The following is a 24,298-nucleotide window of genomic DNA, read 5'->3' on the forward strand; positions in this document are numbered from 1 at the left end:
ACAGACATTTATGTGGATTTTTCTTTTAGGAACACAAAGCAAATAAAGGATGCATTTCACTCTGTAGGTTTTCTAAGCTCTGCTGAGTTGCTACAAATTGCCACTAACATGTGCAACTTCCATTATGGAACCATTTGGCAAACTAGCCCTGTTTCCCTCCCAGCTTTAACAGCCCCCTGCTCTCCCTGCAGACTGTACAGAGCTCCACTGGAGCAGAGACCTTACCTGCATGTATCACTCTGCCATAATCTCTTCACCCCATACAAGGTCTGCTGGAAATGAGCTCAAAGTTCCTTCTGAGGGGGAAAAAAATCCAGTCCAAATTACATAAAATAGACACTAGTGTGGTACATTAAAAGATCTTTAACATTACATTCATGACTGACACCCAGATCCTACTGAAGCAGACATTAAGACAAACAAATGCAAGACTCAAAGCGCTGTACAGGAGCCTCTTAAACTCTTGAGTAAAAGAGCTGAAGTTTTTTTTCTGAAATAATCCAAGCTTCAGAGAAAATTTACCTCTGCAGAAACCCAGACCCCTCATCTGTCATCTTTTCAGGGCATATGCAACCACGGTCTGCATACAGTCACATCAGCTGCAGGAAAACGGACAAGAATCATGCCCAACATGCAACAGCCCTTTGTCTCAGAAAAAAACCCAACCCATCAACACTCTTTGGATTCACTGTGGTCATAAATTATGTTCCTGTCTGGGCAATTCATGTGTCAGGTGAATTTACCTTGGTATGTTAGGCATAGATATGTTCGCCCTGCTCCCTAGAGGTTTCCTCAAGGCATGTTTCTGTTGGGAACACCGCATTTATCAGTGGCAACGGAGAGAGGAAGCATGTTCCTGTTGTCCAGGTAGCAATACTAATGCCTGAAGATACTCCAATCCCATGTGGAGTCTAACCGAGCAGAAACCGTAGCTGTTTTATGCCATTACAGCCCACACTGGAGGAATAAGAGCAACAGAGGTGAAAGAAATCCTGCTACATATCACACCATTCTGTGGGATCTCTTATAAGAGGGCCTTTGGTGACCATCTAAGATAGTTTAACCTCAAGGGGAGCTCTTTCTTTCTTCCCTGTCCCATTTCTGTTGGCAGTGCAGCAGAGATGGCCAAGCAAATCCAGATGTCAGAAATGTACTAGCTCAGTGTCTTCCGCCAAGAAGCAGAAAACCTACATTCTAACATAAAGCTTTACTTCTCCTCTGCCAATGACATACTGCGGTTGATGGTTAGGTCCAAAAGGTTCACCAGTCATTTGAGCTTGTCACCCTGTGTTTAACTTCTGATACAAGCATCTTTTTAACTGTTTGCTATTATAATCCACTGGGCATGAATGAAGTGCCATTCAGCCTCAGCTCTGACAGGTGTAGTCTGCCACCTCCAAATGCAGTTGTGTTCACACCTGCGACAAGCACTATATGCATAACTAGGGCCAGGATTTTAACTCCAAGACAGTAATTGAAGCTCCTGAGGTTTCCTCTGAGGAGCTTTTGTAAGGAAAGATTTGGAAGATGTTATTCAGTCTGGTCTTTGAACTCCCAAAGGGAAAATGTGCAGATTTTTTTACCCAAGACAGACATAAAAACTTACACAGCTCGTGCCCACAGGGGGAGAAATGTGATTATGAACTGTACCCTACACCTGCACACAAACTGCTTTGTCTCACCAAACACAGTTTCTTGCATGACCAGGAAATTAGCAGAACAATAACTAGGAAATAGTTTGACCTCTCTCCTTTCTGAAGAGGACCCATAACCTTTCATTACCAAGCTATTTCTTCTGGCTCAGAACCCCTTGCAAAAAACTGCTCATTTCCTCTAAGTAAAGACAGTCATTAAGAGCAAGTTTCATACATCCTTCTGTTCCTTCCAAATGGCATTGTGCGTGCAATGTATTACACTGCAGCTTCATTTGAACTGTCAGTTGCAAGCCCATATGATTCCTGGGTAACATTTTCAAAATGGTTTAGACCTGGAATTGAAGACAAATTCAGGCCATTCAGCTCCCATTACTCTATTCTAAAAAACCCTAGACCTTTAAGCATTTATGAATCTAAATTCTCTTAATTTTCAGTAAGACACTGGGGCCTAGAGTCACATTTAAAAAAATTTCCTCCAATCTTATTCTTATTTGACTTGTTTCACACTGTCAGCTTTGTCTTTTAGGTAGACTGAGTCCTAATCACCATTAGCTTCCTCAAAGAAGGGAGCTGCAACTGCCTTCACTTAACCTTTCTATTTCTCATTTGCAGCTGGTCCTTCACTCACTGGTCCCCTTCTCTGTCAGAATAGCATCTGGGTGCCTCCTCACTCCCTTACTATCAACTACATGAAAACTGGATCCCTTTTCCAAAATGTAGATAGAGAAAATCCCATGCAGTTTGAACCGATGGACTGTATTTGTTTTATTTGCGCCTCAGAAGCTAGAATTTCCCATGTGGGGAGATATATAACCCAAGCTCAGGCAAAAGTGCTAGCAACCCCCAAATTCTACTTCTGGATTCCCTAGTTCATCTGCAGTATCTTTTTCATATTTCTGCTTTTCAGTTTCTGCCACACCAGGGAGAATACTCAATTAACACTTGGTGAGAGTCAAGATTTGTAAGTAGCAGCAAGTATTGTTATGCACCGTGCCACCTCAGTTATACCCTTATAACACTTCACCCCTCCTTCCCTTTCCCATCTTTCCTCCAGAAGGCAAAACATTCTCTACGTTTTGTAGGATGAAGAGACAGTGGATTTACAAAATTCACTGTAAAGTCTTAAGCAACATCATGCAAAGCTATCATGCTCTTTTTTCCACTCCGCCCCCCATCTATACTCTTATTATCTAGATGCTGGTTTTGGCATCTCTAATAAAACTTGTAATTTATGGAATGTGCATTTTGTTTTACAATTGTGGCACTTAGTGGGGAAAGCTGGGCTGATGACCTACTAGCTCTGTGGCTGATTATTTCAGTCAGTAAAACTCCAACATCTGTTTCTGTAATAAAAAGTCAGCAAGAACAATGTAAATCATTTTTCACCTTCATTTCTCTGGTGCTTTAAAAGGCTGATCACCTACAGTCATGGTGATCTGAAATAGATTGAGTAGCTGAATCCATGCTATGGAACAAGATCAATATCTATAACTGTCCAAAGGCCAATAGAACAGGCAATAAACAAAGAGCCTCTTGCTTTCCTGGCGCTCTCAGGTAGTCAGATTGTACAGGGTGGGGTTTGTACAAAGTTATTATGTATAATTCAGCTGAACAAAAAAATGCTTTCAGCTTAACAAGGGGACATGTTAATTGGCTGGCAGTTTTGTCTGAGGTATGCCACATGTGGAAATTGCAATCTCCAACTAGACGGCTTGCGTAAAGACAGAAATCCCACCATGATCTGTCATGTTTTAAAATGCAGTGATAATTCACTGTTGTAATGCAAACTATTTTTGTGGAAACAAAGCAAAAAAAGAAAAACGCAAAGAACAGCTCTTAGCCTCAGTGAGTGCTTAACTCAGTGACACATTTATTTTGCTCCTTCAAGGAACCAAATACAACACTCCCTCCATTTGTGCAGGGGTTTGATTTGACCCCAAAGAGATATGAGATGCATTTTGCATTGAGCAGTAACCAACATGCAGGCAAAAAAAGGCAGCGAAGGCCTGGTCCTAGGAGAGCACTGGAATGCTGTTTGGTGACTGATCTTCAAAACATTCCAGTTAAAACTTACTTATCTCTTTTCCTTTGAACTGTCTCCTCCAGCCTCTTCCTCCATGGATTTGAGCTAGCCAAGACCATCATCCAGTCATCTGAACCTATAACAGCACTCTGCAGACCACAGAAGTGTTGACACACTTATAAAGTACGAGTTCAATAAAGCGGTTGGCTTTACATTGCATGGATGCCTCAATACTTTAATCCAATGGCATGCTTGATCAGCATCTCCAACACCAGTGCCCGGCATTGCTCACCATGGCATTTTGCGCCATTGCACCCACCCCAGCGCTGCTGGCAGAGTCTTGCCCCTCCTCACCCCAACTCCTCAGCAGTGTTCAGCCCCGCTGCTCTCTGGGGCAAGCATGGCTCCACCTGCAGCACCCCATCAGCAATCCTGCTTAAGCAGATGCCTAAATTCACATGCTTAATCCAGGTAAGCATGCAAGAAAGGTGCGTGAATATTTAGTGCCATCCAAATCCCTGTCAGCATCATGGGGGAGTCAGGAGAGTACCTTGCTGGGGCAGTTTAAATTAGCAAACTTATTTGTAATTGCAGCATCAAGGCAACAGCCTGCTTCTGCCACCCCAGGACAGGAGCTGCAACCTCTCATCTCACCAGAGACTGTTCACTAAAGCCCTTCAATTATGGAGAAGGTAATTTGGCCACTACATCTCATATTGTAGTGATTCCCTTTGGTTATTTTTAATTCAGGCTCAGCTCGCTGCTTGGTCGCACAAGATGGGGACAAGATATGGGACAACAGGGGAAAGGCAGAAGGGAGAGCTGGAATCACTTTAAAAGGTCCCAGAGGGAAATATCTGATGCTCTGTCTCCTGCCCAAGACTGTCAAGGCACAGGCATGTCAACTGTGATTGTGAGTCTGTATTCTGAGCAGCACAAACTGCACTTTCTTCTCAATTTTCTGGCATCCTCTGTCCACTGGACAGCATGCTAAAATTAAAATAGTTTCCTATGAAATTGTGTGAAACATCAAGTAGCAATAGTCTTTCATTGCTGTCAAGCCAGGCTAGGTTTGAGAAGGCAATTCAGAGCTGAGAGGTCCAATTCTTTAATCATCCAGCCCTTCATGGAGTCACATATTTTGTTTGCACTCACATCAGAAAAACTCTCAAAATCAGTCGTGAGACACACACACTTAAACTCTCTGCCTCAGAAAGACCAGAGTAAAATAACAGTCTACTCAAACAACTGGGAAGGGTTCATGGTAAGTTTTAAAGGAAAACCTATTCTATTAATGTGGGCTAATTAACCACTCCTTATATTTGCAAACACATAATTCTGAGGCATATACAGAAAATTTGCATATAATAGTCTTAAAATCTCAGGTCCAAAAGAGGCATGTTTGGTTACATGGAGGATCTCTCCTCTCCTTCACAGAACAACTAAACTGTTTCTTGGCTTACGCAGTGCAACACTACCAGCATCAAAGGGGATGCACTACATGAAGCTGAGGGTAAAACATTGCCACAAAGCTATTTGTACACCCGTTCCTGGTGTGGTGGATTGGAAATACACGTCAGAGAGAGCCTGGCTGTATTTTATGTTTGCATTTGCTTTTGCCTCTCCTTGAAAATATGAGAGGAACAAGGTCTAGAGCTTTGCACATAGTGTATATACATCAACAAAATGATCTTTTAATCCTATCATAAATAAGCCAGAAAATATATGTTATCTAGTAATTGCAAAATTGGCACTAAGAACATAAACAATCCTCTTTTTGTCACTAATGATGTGTCATTTCCAAGTAGACCCAAACCTTTAAACACAGACAAATGCGATATGCCGAAGCTTAGCATCTGACAGTCAACGTGTGAAGAGTTTGCTCCAGACGCATCTATGTGCAATTTCAGTAACAGGATGTGGCTGTACCTCAATTACTGAGCACAATAATTATGGAGCATGTATCTGTTTCATTCATTCTTGTGAATCAGTTTACACAGAGAAACCATTTTTTGCAAGATTTCTGGTGAGCAGATTCAAACTCACAACAATAAAAAGCAAAGTAACTAAGGTTTCACTCCTTTCCTTTGAAGCCTAGGAAGATTATCAATATCTTTGCTATGGTGGGGTGTAATATCTCATGGAAATATACACTTTAAGTACAGGAAATTTTTCAGAAGAGGGAAAATACATAATAAATATTGACTTTTCCAGTTTGCCAACTATACTGCAGGAGTGAACAAGAACCTACAGAATATGCCTGTGCCTTGATATACCGGTGTGTGTGTGCGCGCCCCAGGACTCGCGTACAGAGTGGGCAAGGGAAAAGTGCCAACATCAGCCGTGTATCTTCACTGTTACTTTAAATAAGACTTCTGGCGATGAAATCTGAAGGTGGTGCCAGGGGATTTTGGCACATGGCTCCTCTGAGGTTAGTACAATATACCCAGCTAAATCCCTGCACAGTGATCTGTATTTATAATCCTTAGGTTTTCCGTGTGTTTGTTTTGCCACTGCGTTTTGCTGTTGGTGGTGTTACTGGGCAGGTCCCCTAGTGAACACCTTAACCTTGCACTATGTTTTACTGAGGTGACCCTCACACGGCAGTCCTAGAGCTAGCAGCAGCTTGGCCATTATCCCTGCACCCCACCAAAAGAGAGAGGTCTTAAGGAAGTGTCTTAAAAATTGCTTACATTGCTTCCAGGAGCTAAGGCTGTACCTCTGCAAGGCACTACCTAATACCAGGCAATAAGCCTACTGTGCTGAGCATCTCTGCATTGCACAGCACAAATATATGACTAAGTGCAGACAACCACACACATGGGCCTGAAGAATGTCTAATACTGTAAAAAAGAAAGCTCTGGTGTTAGGGCAGGTAAGGTCAAATTCATCCAATATTTGTATTTAGCTGGATAACTACAGCTTCAAACAATTTGAGATAATTCCATATACCTCAAATCCCTCTGTCATGCCAGTGTGTACAACAGGAGCTGCAACTCAAGATCAGTCAGAGAAAACATGAGCTCTTTGGTCAGAGACAGAGGGTTTCCTGACAGCTAACTGACTGATAAATATTTGATGCTCTATTCCTTTTAAACTTTATGGTAGATGGACTGTGACAGCTCATGGGCCATGCTACAGCTCCCTAAGCATTTTGAATTAGTCCACCCATGGTAAAATGAGTCTCTAATATTAGCATAAGGAACCAAAATTATATTCTCAGTATGCTTCCAGTGTCTGAGTCCCCTTCTTTGCACCACTGATGAAATTATAACTTCAATGACAAAGCTGCCATTTTAGATAAGAAAGGTAATGGCCCAATTCATTTAAACTGGTGGATTCATTCTCAGAATAGTTGCCATTGGTCCAGATTTACCTCCTCATAAATGACAAGAAAATCTGACCCATGATCTAAAAAATGATAAACGAAACAATGGCGGCTTTAACTGCAGAGGAAATGCCAGTGGCACATTTGTTTTCTGCCACTCTCCAAAGTTTTGATTCATTCCTTATAATCTGGATTTGCCATCACTACACTTTTCAACCATTGTCTTCTTTATTTCCCCATGCAATAATCTATCCTTGCTGCATGATTTCCCCACAAACGCCAATACAGTAATAACAATAATCTTTGTTCTCAACTGAAAGGCAAGAAATAAAATTCAGTCTCTTTCTTGCAATTTAATTTATGTAGCCCCCTGAACTGTGCTTTCACAGTTGATGATATTAACTAGTAACGCCTCTGGGCTGAATTACAGCTTTTTGTGCTAAGCCAAAGGCTATACATTATAAGGGATGTTTTTCACATATCTGAGACCGTTCTGACTTGGGAGATATACCCCTAGCTACTTTTATTTTAAAACGGCAGTGTCCAAACTCTGCAACATTGGCAGCCTCGTTAGTAAGTTCCCAGACCCAGATGAGGCATGCCGAGTTGGTGAAGACATTGGTTCATTCTCCCAACTTTATTTATTATTATTTGTAGAATCATGTCCTCTGCTTGCACTTTTGTCTTTCTCGGTTTCTCAGAAGTAATTGCTTATTGCAGTTCAGCAGCAACGAAATCCTGGAGCTAGTGAGTTATGTTTATCCTACTGTTACAGGTTATCTTTTAGGAGTCTGCTGGCCTCCTTTGATTGTAAAAATGCGTCCTGAGTACTACTACTGTAAAACAAAAAAATATTCTCCCCTCCGCGAGGAATTACATGGCATAGCAAAGCCCCTGCACTTAACAACTACCAATTTAGTTCAAAAGCTGAAGCACAAAGGTAAGGAAAAACATTATATAGATTTTGCCTAAACAAATTAACAGAAAAAGGTAAAATGCATTTTGTGTTGAAGCAGGTGTTCAATTTAACCGGAAATAAAAAGCTCCCCTTTTGGGACAGTTTTAGGAAAGCCTATGGAAATGAAAGCCCATTTTTTTAAGACCAACATGGCAGGTTTCCCACTGGCTAGGCATTTGCTCTGGATCACTTCCCAACTCTGAAATAAATGCCTTAATCCCCAAACTATCACAGTAGGTGCTGCTAATGCTGCGTTACCTGGTCTACGAAAATATTCGCTAGGCACAGACAAGGGCGCGCCGCTGCCTCTCTCCCCAGCACGTCTCAGCAGCCTTCGCCCTCGCCCCTCGCAGCGCTTGTCTCAGCAAGGAAACCTCTGTGGCAGTGGCTGGGAGAGGCGGGAGGTGCTGTGAGGAGCTGCAGGAGGAAGGGCTGTACTAACCAGGAAAATGGGGAGTGGGGGCAATGCAGGTTTTACTGGAGGAAGTAGGACAAATTTGGACAAAGGCTTCAAATAAAAGTCTCCCACTTCCCAGATGAGCGTCTTTATCTGGGACATGTCCACAAGTGGATGCTCTGGACAGCTAAGAGAAATGAGCTCAAACAAAACTTTCTGTACTACCACTCATCAGAAGACCCCCAGTACCACCAGAGCAACCTCACTTTCAAGCATAGTGGCAGCTGCACCCATCAGAGGTGTGGTCAGGGGCCCATGACTCCATTCCCAGCTGTAGAAGGGAACTCTTCCATCTACTTATCTTTAAAAAGGCCACACTGATCTCAGTTTAATTTTTTTTTAAGTTCATTTTCATCTCTTTATTTCAGGGATTATTTTCAACTGAATGTGTTTTATTCCTGAATAGGCATTATTCAGAAGGAATAGGTGCTTTCCAAGCAACATGGTAGGTGTGAGGGTAGTGGCTACTTTCTGAAATCATAACAACCACTGAAGTGCAATTCATGGTATTGCTTTTTCTGCTGAGAATTTAATATACTGACATTTTGAAAGCGAAATACCTCAACTTTGCCATATCAAAACTGCAGAATGAATGCTGGGAGCTGCAACAGATAGCTTGAAAATACTCAGATACATAGAACTATGTCCTGCAGTCCAAAAGTCTGTCTTTGAATGGAACAAGAAGATATACAATATTTCTACTACAGAATTAGCTAAACATAATGCAAAGAATAGCATTTCTCTAAACTCTTAGCTTTAAAAGGAATGTATATTACTAAGAATTAGTAATAGAATAGAATCCTTCTATTACCATTTTGAGGAAAACAAGAGGTTATAATTGTAATAATTTCATGTTCGTTATGTGTGGCTCAGTTTCTGTGTATACTGCTTCTTGGAAAAAGAATAAGCCACAGTCTTGTCATGGGCAGAGGAAGAAGTCTGCATGTGTTTGCATCACATTGTCTGATTCGGAGTAAATTGGTTACTCTGAACCAAAGCGGCCAGTGAACCTAAGGAGAGAACTTGTTTGAAGAGACTACAAAGTAATGAAACTTCCTGCTACATGGATTTCAAAGAAACCAAGTAATTAAAGGATCGTTTAAAAAGTTAAAAGACAGAGAGCCCATGACTAGCTAGATAAAAAGGGATTTTCCAGAGCTAACAATTGCCTAACGGATTTCAGGAAAGACCTCAAGCAGTTGCTTTGCTCTGTTCTTGACAAGGACTAAGCAAGGACGGAGCTCTTGTCATTTTTTTCCATCTGTTTGGCCAACGTACCCTGTTTTCCAGTCTATAGTTCCTTCCACATGTCCAAACTTCCCAACTCAAAGTGCATATAGGTTTCCCCTTGGTAAAGCTATGGTTTTAAACAGAAGTGCTGTGATTTAAATCTGCTTCCAAGTCAAAATATGCAGAGCACTGTATGCAGAAGATATACCAGGGTTCAACTTCAAGAGTCATTTAAGTAGATGATGGACAGGTTGGGTTCACAAACAAAAGTCTCTGTCAGAAGTCCGCTACATAGCCTCTAAGAAAGAATGTTAAGCAGCTACTGAACAGTGATATTTATGATAGCAATACTGCAAGGCAGTCACACTATTCATGTGGTATTTTTAATCTCCTGGTTTGTTTATTTGTTTATTTTTATTTTAAATGAACAAACATTTCCCATACTCACTAAATGCATGGTCCAGTATTAACCTATCTGCATCATGTAGACTTGGTTTCATGGGTGCATACAGTTGTAGCTAAGAAAAGAATTAGCTCACTTTGTTCATTGTTAATGCAGGCTCCATCCTGGATGGCCTGTATATCTAAAACTCCCACTAAAATTAATAGAAGATGGGAATGTCAAGGAATATGGGATAAGGCCATAATTATGAAAGTGTAACAAGCCCAAGCACAAGAGTTTTGTAAACTGTTAGTGCCCAAGGGAAACAGGCTGTCATTATTTGAAAATGATAACATCGTAACACATCTTGTTGTACTTGAAAAATTTAATAAAAAGAGAATTATTAAAAAACACTAAAAATTACATATACTCTGCCCACATGCAAGTTATTTAATAAAGCAGGTTTCAAGCTGGTATTTTGATATTTCATATCAACACAGCCACCATTCAATTTTACTGTTATTAAAAATAAGCCAAAGACAAGAACTACACATTTTCTCCTGCACATGTGGTTCTTTTAAACACCTCCTTCCCCCTTCTCGGAGCAGAAGAGAAGGAAAGGTGAAGTGGGAGGAGACACCCAGGAACTAGGAGGCCCAGAGAGTGTGGTGGCCAGGAGGGCACAGCTGCAGACCTGAGGTGGGAGCAGGGTAGGTGAACATAGCCACTTCTGCCTTCCTCGAAAAAGCTCAGAGCAGGCTGCTCTGGGGAATTTGTGCTTTTTCTCTGCATCAGGGATCATTACAGTGAAAATGCAGCCTGACCACTCCTGGCCAGAAGGTCAGGTGCCATCTCCCACTCCACCAGCCACCACTTGGACAGGGCGTTTTGATCTACTGCTGGAGCCGGAAGGCCAAACTAAGCAGATGTGCAGAAAAAGAGGAAGCAAGGTGGCTTCGCAGCTCCTGTCCCCCCATCACATGTGCCCTGTGGGGCAGCAGGCACGGCCACAGACCAGCACTGCAGTGGGGTGGCTTGTGCCTCCGCAGGAAAAGCGACGGCTCACTCCCATCTTACCACATGGCACATTGGAGAGCCAGCATCCATGAGGTTCCAGGAAGGCTTAATTCCTCGCATTTCATTTCTGAAATTTCACTGTTTTCAGTGAGCAGAATCACTTTTAAAGCTCTTCTTGCCACCACCACCCCCCCCCAATTCCAGCAGGCAAAGGCAGTCCGAGCTTCACAAGCAGAGGTAGGACTGCTGCTGCCTTTAGTTTAAAATAAATAAATGAAACCAAAACAGCCCCTGCCCCCGATTTGCAGCACTTCAAGAATTTTAAAAGGCGGGTTGTGACTTCAGTAAAGACTACAGCCAAACTGCATCTGGCCCACACACATTGCTCGCATCTAGACTGATTGGCCCAGACTTCAGTAGAGCCACGTGTTTTCAAATTAAATCAGACCTTTTGATCAAAGAACTGTGTTCACTTAAACAGTGCCATAATTTCTTAATTATACATTTTATTATTTGATTGGAGTAAGACTTAACAGAGTGACATTCAATGCTTTTGTGCCAGAGGGAATGGATTCTCATTGAGACAACATTCCTGAGCTAAGAGTCACAGATGCTGAAAGAAGAGTAATCATAGTAATAGTAGTAGAAAAGGTGTCCTGTTAAGTACTCAGTTTAAGTGAAATTCTAGGCCAGAAGTGAGTGATAGCTGAGTGTATCACAGCCTGGTGGAGAGAGGGAGAAGGATGCCTTTAGGTCAACATCACTTAAAAAAACCAACAACCTCCCTACTCAGACTGTCAGCAAGAGGAAAAATGCCTCTTGGTCAATACAGACAAGCAGGTTAGCTAAGTCAGCATGAGAAAGATTGTGTCGTATGTCAGAGCATGCTAGCAGCCCCAACAGTGTGTTAAATCCAACCATTTTGGTGTTAGAACACTGTGATTTCACTGTGAAAGTTTTAAAAGTATAACATTTAAGAATCCCTGCGCAAAGAAAGATTTTGTTTAAGAAACAGCCTATTCTACTTAATCAAATCATGCCCTTCAGCCTGCTTCTGCAGGAAAAGCAGAGCCTGTCTCTCAGCCAGCCCAAATCTGTCCAAGGCTCTTCCTCTTTCCACAGAGCTCAGAAACAGCCTTGGAAAGATGTGACCTGCTCCCGGTGCAGGAAAAATGGCTCACCTCACTCAGAGCAAAGACCTGCATGCTTTCAGACAAGTTCACTTCCACTCGCTTGCAAACCCAACAGTACGGGACCCTTTACACTCAATACACACCATTACAATAACTGGAATTTGTACTTGTTTATGGTGAATAAGGACCATAGGCTGGGATCAAGATAATGCCAGACAGGTTTTGTACAAATATTTTTAACCCTGGACATGATCCTTGGAGGAAGAGCTGACTGACTCAAATGAGCAAATGAAGGGCAGAAGGAAATAACAGCAGCTTGCCTTGAAAACAGGATATGTAAAAGTATTCTTAAGTCGTTCTTCTTAAGGAGAATATAAAGTTAGGCTTGAAAGAGCATGAGCTCCTTGGGACTTCTTCCAGAGCCTGAAATTTATTGTCTAAAAGCTAGCAGACATGGTGAAGGTGGACACAGAACTGATTCAAAGGAGGAAAGTTTTGCAGGTTAGCTTTGAAGAAGTAGCATAGGAGACAGTTCAAATAAATCAGTGAGGTTTCCCTGGAGGTACTAGGAAACAAACTACCGGATGACAGTAACCCAATAAATAAAAAAAACAACCAGGAAAGTAGAGTGTTGAGTTCAGATAGGGCATGGCATAGAATGGCATCACATACTTTTCAACATTAAAAGTACCACCATCAGAACAAGCAAGCCTCTACAATAGACAGGCACACCCATGCACATATTACTCTAAATAGCTCTCTTGAGCTGACTCTCAGACAGCAAGTGAAAATTTAGAGGTGTGAAACATGGAAAATTTGAGTTAAAACATTTCTTTTGTATTGACCTAGCTAAATATAATTCTCTGTCTGGTGCCAACGGCAACAACACAGGTTGGGTTCAGTCTGCGTGGGGGTCCTTCACTGAAGCAAATAAGACTATTGCTCAAGCCCTGACTGAGAGCTGACTCCTATTTCTAGCTCCATGTAATCCAGCTCTCATCACTCACAAACCCTCAGGATCCTTGGGAGGACCAAGATACTCCCACCTTCCACCTTCTCTCCTCCCAGCTAAGCTGTGATAGCCATGTCTATTAACATGCACTGATGGCATTTTGCTCATTTTGTGCTCTTGGGAGTTGCTATTAAAGGCTAGTAGTTGCAATTTGCTTGAGAGTGAGTGTTTAGTAGTGCTGCAAACCTCACTGACCTAGACACCGACCCTCAGTCCCTGTCAGGTTCATGTCAGCAGCTCTCCTCTGCCAGCCCTCTCCTGCCGCACTGCCTGCCCACCTCATTTGGGACACTGGTGTTTTTTCCACTGCTCAGATGGGTCTGCACCGTACAGCTACATCAGCGCCAGCTTCCTTGCAAAGCTTCTGCTGTTCTGATATCCATCACTGCTACTGCAACTTTGTGCTGCTGCAAACTTTCTGCCCAGCTCTGGAAAACTATCACTGACTGCCTCGGGGAGGGCGACAGGGATGTGGAGGGAGGCAGGATTTCCAGATAACACCCGCTCCAAACATGAGGCCTCCCAGGCTCCAAGGATGAGCTCTCCATCATGTTCATCATCAAGTCCCTGTGAAGTCCAGCAGCAAATTCTGATCCCTGCATGATGCCTGTGTCCAGCCATCACTTACGCATCAGCCATGTTGCAGACACCACCAGGAGAAACAGCATGTGGAGCTACAGACAAGCAACACAATTCATGCAAGAGATGCTGGCCAGAGCTGTTTGGTTCCCTACCAAGGGAGCAAAGCCTTGTCAACTCATCCCTGATCTCCTCTATTAAGTATCTCTTTGTACATAATAGAATTATATTCCTGGTTATTTCCTTTCTCTCATTCTTACTTCCTTCTGTATCTTTCCTCCATTGGTGGGAAGGAACTATATAATGTTCATTTCTATAATTGTTGATGGTGCAAACATACTAGTAAGTGTTTTATCACTGTAATGGAACAACACAATATAAAAATAGGTAAATCTGAGGCTATCCTTTGAGTATAGCAGTGACCTAAGCATCCAGTGACCTAAGCACAGCCAAAAGGCAAGGGGAAGGAGATCTCCTCCAAATTCGATGGCACCTTTCAGCTCTACGAGCTGCTGTGCACCCTCACTACTCTGAAGTCCCGACTAGATTAGGACAAACCATAAGCCCATATAGTGGATAAACTGCTTTTTAGTGTTTCATAAAACTACTAGTTGTCTCTGTATGTATTGCATATGACAGGCCAGTGGAGAAAAGGTTTGTGCATTGACCGTATATGGGTTAATATTTAAATTCATTCTGAGGTTGAACCTGTACAGCCACATCAGAAAAACACAGCTTAAAAATGAAGTGCTTGTGATAGGAAACACAGTCGTGACAGGCAGATGGAGCTGATCACAGAACAGTAGTTTAATGAGGTGATAGCACATGATTGCCATATACTTCACCATCATGTCGAACATTTGTCCCAAATATTTTACCACAGCTGTATTTATATAATAGCTCAGTTATGATCAGTGACAGTTCTGAGTTTAGTATAAAAGGCGTGCTGCATGGATGCTATTTATCAATGGGTTAGCAACTAACACAGTTATGTCTCCAGCCCTTGTTTCCATGCACATCTGGATATCTCAAACCCCTTAAAACAATCCAAAACAATCTAATCTGATAGCATGTACTTTTGACTTTTTCTGTAAGCAAAAGGTTTGAGATCAACCAGGATTTATCCCTCCAGAACAAAGTTAATCTTCTCAATTTGGGAAAGACTTTGACACGGTTTCTGATTGTGTGATCTCTGCAATAAAATCAGGCTAATTTCCCTGAAAGCGGCTACAGATGGAAATTTGAAGGATCTGGCTGCTACTCTCAGTTTTGCCATTGTATTCTTTGTGAGTCTAAAGAAGTCCCTTAATCTATCTGTGGTTTACTTTCTTCATCTGCAAAGTAGAGACAGCCTGATTTGGTTACTGAAAACACTACATAAACACCAAGCACATCACCTTTCCTGAGGAGAGCTAATCAAAATTCAGAATTTCTGTTCCACTATTAATTCTGATGTTTTGGAAAGATAAGAAAAAAAAAAAAAAAGAAAAGTGGTGAAATTTACCAGGAAAATAAAGTTGGGTGGGAGGGGAAAGTATCCCAAACTAATCCTAGATTTAAAACCTTACCATAGAACAGGAATGGGGAGACCTCAAGCACCATCCTCATGGACACAGAGCAGCGTGCTCCCACCTGCAGCCCTTGAAGCACCAAACTTCGAAGTTGTCTGCCAAATGCTTTTGTGAGAAAGCCGATAGGTCATGGCTGTGATTTCAACATTCTGACCATTTTTTCAAACCACATTTCCATTCTGAGAAGAGGCACTTTTTGAGTAGAAAACATTTTTTGAGATACTAGTCTGTTTCCTGAGCAGAACTAGATGCCAAAGACCTGCAACATTTCTTGAGAACAAAAGAGAAAAGAATGATGTGGAGTATCACACCACACAGTACCACTGCGTATATTAATCTATGGGCAAGCTTTATATACAACTGGGAAGAGGGGCAGACAAACACTACAGAAGCAATCCCTGCCCCCCACTCCCTTTCGGGAACTCTCAGCTCACATATAAGGTAGCTATTTTTTCTCCAATAATTGAATATGTACAAGGAGAATAAAACAGAAATCAAAGTCTCCTGCTATCTGCTTCCCTCTGCATAGATCTACTTATAACAATAGAACTTTACTTCAAAGAAAGTTTGCTTATATGTTAAAAAACAAAAACAACTTGTATACCTGCATGACCATGCACCATCTGTCAACTCGTGTCATAACAGTGCTATTATTTGTTTAGGTAGATTTCTTTCAGGGTTTTAATTACACACCAGGGAGCAGCACCCCTGCAAAGAAATCTCCCGACCTCAACCTCTGCAAATGTGAACTTCCTCCATTTGACTTTATTGGGAAACATGTCTATTACAAAACAAGAAAAGAGGTTCCCAGTGCTTTAACATAGCTGTTCACCTACCAAAGGAGTTTTGGTTTCATTTCTTAACATTATGACCTAAGCCTGGCTGCAGGGAAATGAGACCATTTTAGATTTCTTTTTCTTTTTTTTTAAAGTTTGGCCATGAGAGCGGCTCAGATACATCCTCATCACAAGGAACAACTGGTGGTCAGAAAGTTTTAGATCTGATTCTGCCACAGTGATGTCTAATGCTGCAGGTCAATTTTTAGCTTGTTGTTTAACCCACAAAAACATAAGACATTCTAAACATATATAATGTATATTAAATCCAGTGAAAAATCAAGTTGCTCTCTGCAAAAGGTGACTCACTATCATGCAATTTCTTTGGTACAGGTTGAAATATTGCTGCTATATTGCTGCTTGGTTCAGACCAAGTTGTCATAGTTAAGCAATATTAACTGGAAAACATGTAATTCCTAACTGTGAACTCCTTGGCATCAATTTTGAGTACTACCACTACAGAGAGAGATGATAATGCCACCAGTAACTCTTCTGCTTTCCCTCTCAGGATTATGTTTTGGATTATCTGAGAGTCTGGATGTAACACACTGAGTATTGGCCAAGGCCATAAAGCATTCCCCTAGCACTTGCTCAGATGGTCCTTTGCTTTTGTGTGTCACTTGGAGCTAAGTTCAAATGGACACAAGCAGTGTTCAACTTTAGCCTTGCAGCATGCTCACCGCATGATGCCTAGTGGCATGTTTGCACTACTTCTCCTTTTTTGATAACCACAAAGAGCAGATAGATTGCCTATTCTGGCAGCTGGAAGTAGGTGTGCACATGTCTTTGGTGTCCAGCCCTGCACCGCTCCCCAGAATGCTGCGGTCCATGATGGCACCAGGACCAGACCTAATTCCAGGACCTATGAAGGCTTCTTCCAAGCCCATGGCTGCATAATCAGAGGGTATTTCTAAGTCACACACCAGGTTGTTAGAGCTTTTGTTAGTTCAGAGAACCTAAACATCAAAGAGTCTTATTAGGACATCTAATCCATATCTCAGCCAACACATCACTGTCAACAACCGCATCCTTAAATGACCTGGAACGTATTAGCATTCAGAGAGTGCTCTTCACTGGCTCTGTGCCAAGGAATAAAGCAATCTTTAGTGAAGATTTATGACTTCCTTTCTATGCATTCTGCACCTCCTGCATTAACTCTGTGTACGCCACAGACCCACCTACCAATTAGCTTTTAACCGTGATCAAAAACTAATAGTCCAATGTGATCAAGATGAACATCAGACTGTAATGAGTCAGTCTTTAGGAATTCAAAAACCAATAATAACAGCAGTTGAACATATCAAAACTTTTTCCTATAAAGAGGCGTAGAAGTAATCTGAGCAGACTTTTTGTTGGACTGCAATGCAATCTTCAGTGCTGCATGTGGAAGAAAAGAGGAGTACAAATAAAAGATGCTAGAAATCTGCTTAGATTGAACACAAGTACCACAGGAGGAATACATCACAGCAAATCATAACATTTCTAAGATGTCATTACATACAGAGGGACAGAGCTGTTCAGGCTGTGCTGTTTGAAAGTAATGAATCTAATGTGTTAGTTTCAAAAGCACAGAAAGGAAAGGAAGAATTAAAATATAAATTGTGACCCTGAATAGGCAGAGACAACTCCTATTGGTTATGCCATTTATTCAGTTCCCAGTTGAACTGAGAATTTTATACATAGTTCTGATTTATGTAAAGAATAAAATCAAACTTGGACAAAGACCTCAAGATCTAACCACCAGTTTCTCTCTCACACAATAGTGTTAGGCGTGATTAGTCACTAAGGCAACCTTTACAGTTTAGCTTGGCATTAAAGGACATCTGCCACTTCTACCCTCCACAATGGCAACAAAAAATGTGACCCAGGCTCATCTCTGGATGTCATCCCATGGAGTCCATATCTGAGACAGGACAAGACTCCTCCTCCCCCAGGCTACTTCAATTTTCCCTGTTCGTCACACCTGTGATAACAGGAATCATCCTATAAACACACTACCTCCATCCAACCCCCTTTGAAACTTGTTTTACCGGCTGCTTCTAACTGCTTACTTACTCACTACTAGGGAGTAATTAGCCTATTACTAATGATGAGTGGACTCTGCTAGATTGCCAGCTTGTTGCATCACCTGAATACTTGCTATATGCAGACCACAGTAATTGCTTTTAAAATAGATGGCTTGAGATTTCACACGTAGAGCTGGTGCAATTGTTTTTCACTGAGACTTTCTTTCAAAGGGTTGGTTTTGAAAAATATTTTTTTTCCCTAACACTAACAATTTGGGATTTGAAAACCAGAATCTGAACCATAACACGAGAGATTTTAATGGAAACAGCTTCATTTTGAAATTTAAAAGATTCCTCCTGTTTTTTTTCTTGTAAAAATACATGGCCACAAGAGTCTGTTCATTGTTTATGCACACTTCTGAGGAAAAAAATGACAGTTTCAACTAGCTGAAGTAGCACATTACCAAGGAATAAGGGCAAAGAGTAAAGATAAGGATGAAGTAATATTAGATAAGCAACAAGTACATTTCCCTCTTCTCAGCATCCCATGGATAAGATGTGGCGATAGGGAAGAAGGAAATTCAATGTTCTGTACAAAAGAGTACTTTTGATAAAGTGTCTAACACCTTCAGAAATCCGTGGGAAAAAAACACACCAGAATAAGTATGGTTCCATGTGCCATTACCTGTGTAGACTGCCAGTCATAACTGAAGTAATATTTTTGCCATAGGGAAATCACTGAAATCTTTCCATGATCTATCCCCTCACCTGCAAAACACCCCCAGCTTCTTGCTATGTGCCCCTCCTCATTCCCCACCTGCTATAAGCTCAAGAGCCTGCCTTATGACAACCTCATTCGCCCAGCTGCTGTGGGTCTTAATGCCTTGTAAAACCAGAACAACACTCTTCCTGGGAATTTGAAATGCTCATCATTTTCCCGTAGTTTTTCCTATGCTTGCGACAATTTTAAGTAGTTCTTTTTGACTCAGTGGTTTTCAGAGTCAGTTGTAAATGGGGAATACTGGAGCATCATTAACTTGTTAATATCATTTTATTATTATTTTTTTTTGTTAGTCACTATACAGCTTCAGACTCGAGACTTTATGGAGTGCAGGAGCTGTGTGCCAACCTCTCCCTGCAATTTACTGAAAATGCAGTCCCCAGGATGCTTTACTGAACTACTCATAATTTTGAAGATTTCTCCAAGGAGTCATGTTTTTCTTCTTCCTTAACTGGATACAGCATGCAAAGCAGACAGCTGCCATGTATTTTCTTCTCTGCCCAATTAAGTATGAAATGCTAAATATTCCTTATAAAAATGATTCTTTCGGCTGATAAATTCTGCCAAACATTCATGAGTGCCCTCATTCTCTGTCTTCTGGTCAGTAAAATATCCTCAACAGCCAAGGAAGCACAGCAATTACAGCTGGTAAACTGCAGTTTCTTGATTTGCAGCTCAAAAGCAGAGCAAAACACGATTGTTTTTGTAGCACATGCACTGCACACGTGTGTTGTGTGATTAACTGAAGATGCACACAGTCCTACACAGTCAATGCTTAAGCAGAGTAACCAGCAGTATTTCCTATATGTAAAAGTGTCAGGTCCTCCAAATCTTTATGGGAACCTGGGCAGAGACAGAATCTCAGCCTTCTGATGAAACGTAACACTGGATTTTGCCAGGGCTAGAAGATACCAGACTTTAAGTTAGTGGTATCTTTCCTGAATTGGAAGTTGTTTTAGGTCATTCCTGTAGAGGATTTTCATAGATCTGTTTTACTTTTTTTTCTCCCTAAGCATGTGCACTTAGAGTTACAGCAACCAAGCCACCAACTCGATCAAGTTGAGAAGACAAAAGCGAAAAAAAAAAACCAACAAAAAAACTTGTTGCAGTTCACAGTCTGTGTGTATTCCGGAATGACTTACAGAAGAGTTTACCACAACTGATACCTAAATTTTAAGTAAATTAAAAGAAAAATCTGATTACTGTTCTTGCACTTCTGTGCTGTGCTCTTAAAAAGCTAAGCCCCTTCGGGGGTGATCATATGGGAAGACCAACAAAGTAACTTGTTGTTTTGACTTTTGCAACATGTGTAACAAAGCACTTCTGTATGTAGCATTTCTTCAACTGAAGTTTGGTGTCTTATGTTTGTGTACATGTTCAGAAAACATGGACAGAATATTGCGATGTGGATAAAATTTACCATTTAGTTTCAGGGCAAACTGCAACTTGTAATTAATAAATGGTGTGGGAAGGGAGGGCTTCACTTTCCATTCCCTTTTGATCTCATGTGAGTAATTTGTATTTCAGGAAAAAAAACAAGCCCCCTTCCCCCCAAAGAGTATCTGTAAAAATTGAATGCCTTAAGTTCCATTTACATTCACTTCCTGCTCACTATTATACTTCATTTTGCTGGGACAGACGATGAAGCCCTAGTTTCAGGCTTGTTACAGTTTCAAATTTAAGCACAGTCTTAAATTTGAGCAGGTGAATAACCCCACAGCGAAGCTCCAGGATTTAATGCTTTAGAGAAAAGTGGAAAACAATCATTCCTATCCAATTGTGCAGTCTGTGTCAGAATAACAATAACTCTTCCTGATGACTGTGGCAATGCCAAAAGCTGAGATTTGACTATCTTCATGTAATCAATGATAAAGCAATAAAAATGGATTATACAGTGTTGACTTGCACACTCAGAATTTCCTTGAACTTTAGTGGGAGCCTGATTTCATAAAGAACAGAGGCCTGTGCTCTAAGTGTGGTAGCAACATTTCAAAATCTTTTTGTTCCAACTCTGTCCCACCCATCTCATTTCGCTAAGACATCGTGCTGCTTCCTGAAAGTGTCTTATGCTCAGATTATCTACATATGAGATGACGAGTGACCTTGAGAACAGAGCTGTTGTTGCAATGGGTCTGTAGAAAGGCTCACACAGGAGCCTCATAAAATTTTGCTGCTATTACAGTGCAAATTACAAATAGTGATGTTCTGTGCACTAAAGGAGGATGGACTTGTGATGTTGAAATGAAGGAAAGGAAGCCTGTACAGTCATAAAACTATGCCACAAGCCATGTAAAAGTCAGGCACCAGACAATGCAGTACTGAGGAAGCAAAAGCCACTTGCTATGCCTTGTAAATCCATGCCTGGAGTCTACAGAGGAGAGACCGGCATTCTGAGCCTAAATCCTATCAGTGATGTTGCTCATTGATTCTAGGATTAGCTGCAGCAATTAATCTGAGAGCATCTTCTATATCCCAGCATTATCCAGAACTACACCCATAATCAGCGTATCCCTATTGACATAACCTCATGCAGCCCTGTTGGTAGAGGCTGCTTTTTTGTCAGATTAGTCTGTTATAACTGGAGTTTTCACTCCATCTCTCACAAACACAGCACAGCAAATTGTTCATGTGCTTGGTTTAAATGGGTGCACTAATAAAAAAGAGTTACTAAAGATTTTAATTAAGAACAAGAAGAGAGAAAGACACAATTATCAAAAGCAATTCTGTCATTATTTGAATGTAGTGAAGAAGGGCAGAGGGAGATAAAGCTGGAAAGGAGAGAAGCAGGTTCACTTGAATGCATTCAAGGGCTCACAGCTCGATTTTCCGCTCTGTTACACCACTGTCCTGCCACTGAAATCCTGCTGACGTCAACAAAGCCACATTGGTGTGGAAAATTGCGTAACAGTAGAGAGAGATCAATGGCGCTTCCAGAAAGCACCCATTTCTGCCAGGTGCTCATCACCACCAGCATAGAGAGCAGTACCATCAACTCCAGTGGGCTTCAGCAGGAGGTAGGTATCTCAAGGTGACCTCTGAAGAGCTAGGGACACACCAAATTGCTTTATTAAAGGGTTTAGCTGAACAGTTTCTGAAGAGCTGCTGGATCTGAGAATCTAGGCTTCAATAGCCATTTCTCCAGAGAAGATGTCTTTTTCTGTTGGAAAATAGGAGAGGCTGGGGAGCAGGACTCCTAGAAGAAGTACTCTATCCCATAGAATAGGTCAAGATTCAGTCCTACTCAGGAAATATCTTCTGCAAAGCAGCCATGGAGGAGAGAAACTTGAGATCCAGTCCTTACTGTAAGACAATTAACAAGCAACCTCTTCTTCCCAATTTATTTTTGTCTGTCTTCCTTTGCACTACTTTAGGTATCCATAACCAAGGGAATTGGTTTTGTCTATTTTAGTTCATTGTTCATTTAGTTCCTTTATGCCCTAGCTGAATTTCTCATCCTTCCCACCTAACAGTGAAATCAAGGTTTATAAACTATATTTGAATTGGCCATGGCAAAGAACAGGCTCATTTTTTTTTATTGTTTTAAAGTGAAGATGCAAGTGTGGCATTGGGGTTTACTGAGAAAATACACAAAGGGATTTTTTTATACCTGTGTATGAAGAAACATAATGGTCTCTCTGTGTCAGGGTTGTCTGCCTTGCCACTTTTCAAAGCAAGTGCTGTGCCAGGCATAGGGGGGTGGGGTGGGTGCAGACTGAACATCTTTTAGGAAAGGCAGCCAAGAAAAGAAAAAGAAAAGAAAAGAAAAGACTTGAATGTGGTCTTCTTCTGCAGAAGTCCAACATTTCAGCAAACAGAAGATTTAATCCTCCCTCCAGCTACATAACACTTTCATAACCAACCAAAATCACTATACTTGAGAGTGAAAAAAGATTAATGAACCCATTTTAGTCCACAGCTATTTTATACACTGTTTTATGTCTCCTGGGAATGCTGCCATGATCTATACTGAGCTCTCATTTGTTTGTACAGAGATTCAACAAAACCAAACCGAATCCACAAAACCCAACCAGCTACAGCTTATGGTTCCAAGAAACCAATAAATGGCAATGAAAACATTGCAAAATCAAGGGATGTTTCTACAGAGTTGTATCTCCTTGATTTCTGCAAGACCCTAGTCATCACAGCATTTTGCAAAACTTGTTCAGAACCTGGCAGCACTAATCTGTCTGGGTCCTACCAACAATAACCTTGGTGTTTCTTTGTTTTGCAGGAGGAGGCTGTAAGCACCCAGAAAGCTCTTAAGTCATGAATGAGTATGGTTTAAGAAAAGGACACTTTCCCAGACCCTGAAGAGAGGGCAAACTGGAGAGTGATTAATAAGACCTTGTTGTGGTATTATTATTAATTCCTTCTGCCTTTTCAGAAAGCACAGATTTCATTTCCTATATAAATAGCTAACCGGAAGATGATCTTTTCCTTTTTTTTCTAGGTCAGAGGCACCCTTGATGGCAAGAAAGATACTCTTCCAAAGTCTTTTTTTTAGGCCTCCCTGAAATGCAGACAACAGTTCTGGTTGCAGGGAGGTACCTCCGTCAGCCAAGATTTGCAGCTGTGAACCATATCTAGACTTAGATGCAGAGGTCAGTGTTTCTCAAACAATATCCTGTTAATTAGAATACTGTGAAACAGAAGACAAAAGGTGCAATTTCCTCTCATCTTAAGTTAGAGGACTTGTGTCTCTTATCTCTCAAGCATGAGGCCTTGGAACCAGTGAGAAAACGCTAACAATGGGCAGAGAGAATCTCAGTCTCTTTCTCAGTCTCTCTCTTTCCTAGTAAATAGTTATTTATCCTGTAAATAATCAGAAAAAGCTTTACATTGGAGGGAATTATGCCACCACTGTTTCAGTACCCAGCTGCTTGGTGAGAAGGCATTCTCTTGGTTGGCAAGAAAGAAAGATCTCCCAAAAGTGCCATCTAGAAACTTGATGCCTGAGAGATTTTAGATAGCTAAGGGATTAGATGATAGCTAATTAGGGAATCTGAGATGCTATATCTAAATTTTTGATGCTTAAAGTAGTATTTAGATGCCTGATTTCTGGGGGTGAGGGAAAGGGAAGAAGATAGATTATGTGAAAGTTCCTTTCTTCAAATTTCTTTTCTTAACATATGTGTGTGTCACCTAGAAGGAAACCCGTAGCCACAACACATTTGTCTTCAGGGGAGATAAATGAAGGTACTAAGGTGTGTAAAAGGCCAAAGTGTTGCTCACTACAGTACTGGAAGGCACTTAGATGTTACTGTCATGAACAGAGGATGAGGCATACAAAGTGGTTAGAGATGGAGAAGGGATTCCATTTCCCCACCCAA

This window comes from Apteryx mantelli, chromosome Z, assembly GCF_036417845.1.
Source record: "Apteryx mantelli isolate bAptMan1 chromosome Z, bAptMan1.hap1, whole genome shotgun sequence".
In the NCBI taxonomy this organism is placed as follows: domain Eukaryota; kingdom Metazoa; phylum Chordata; class Aves; order Apterygiformes; family Apterygidae; genus Apteryx; species Apteryx mantelli.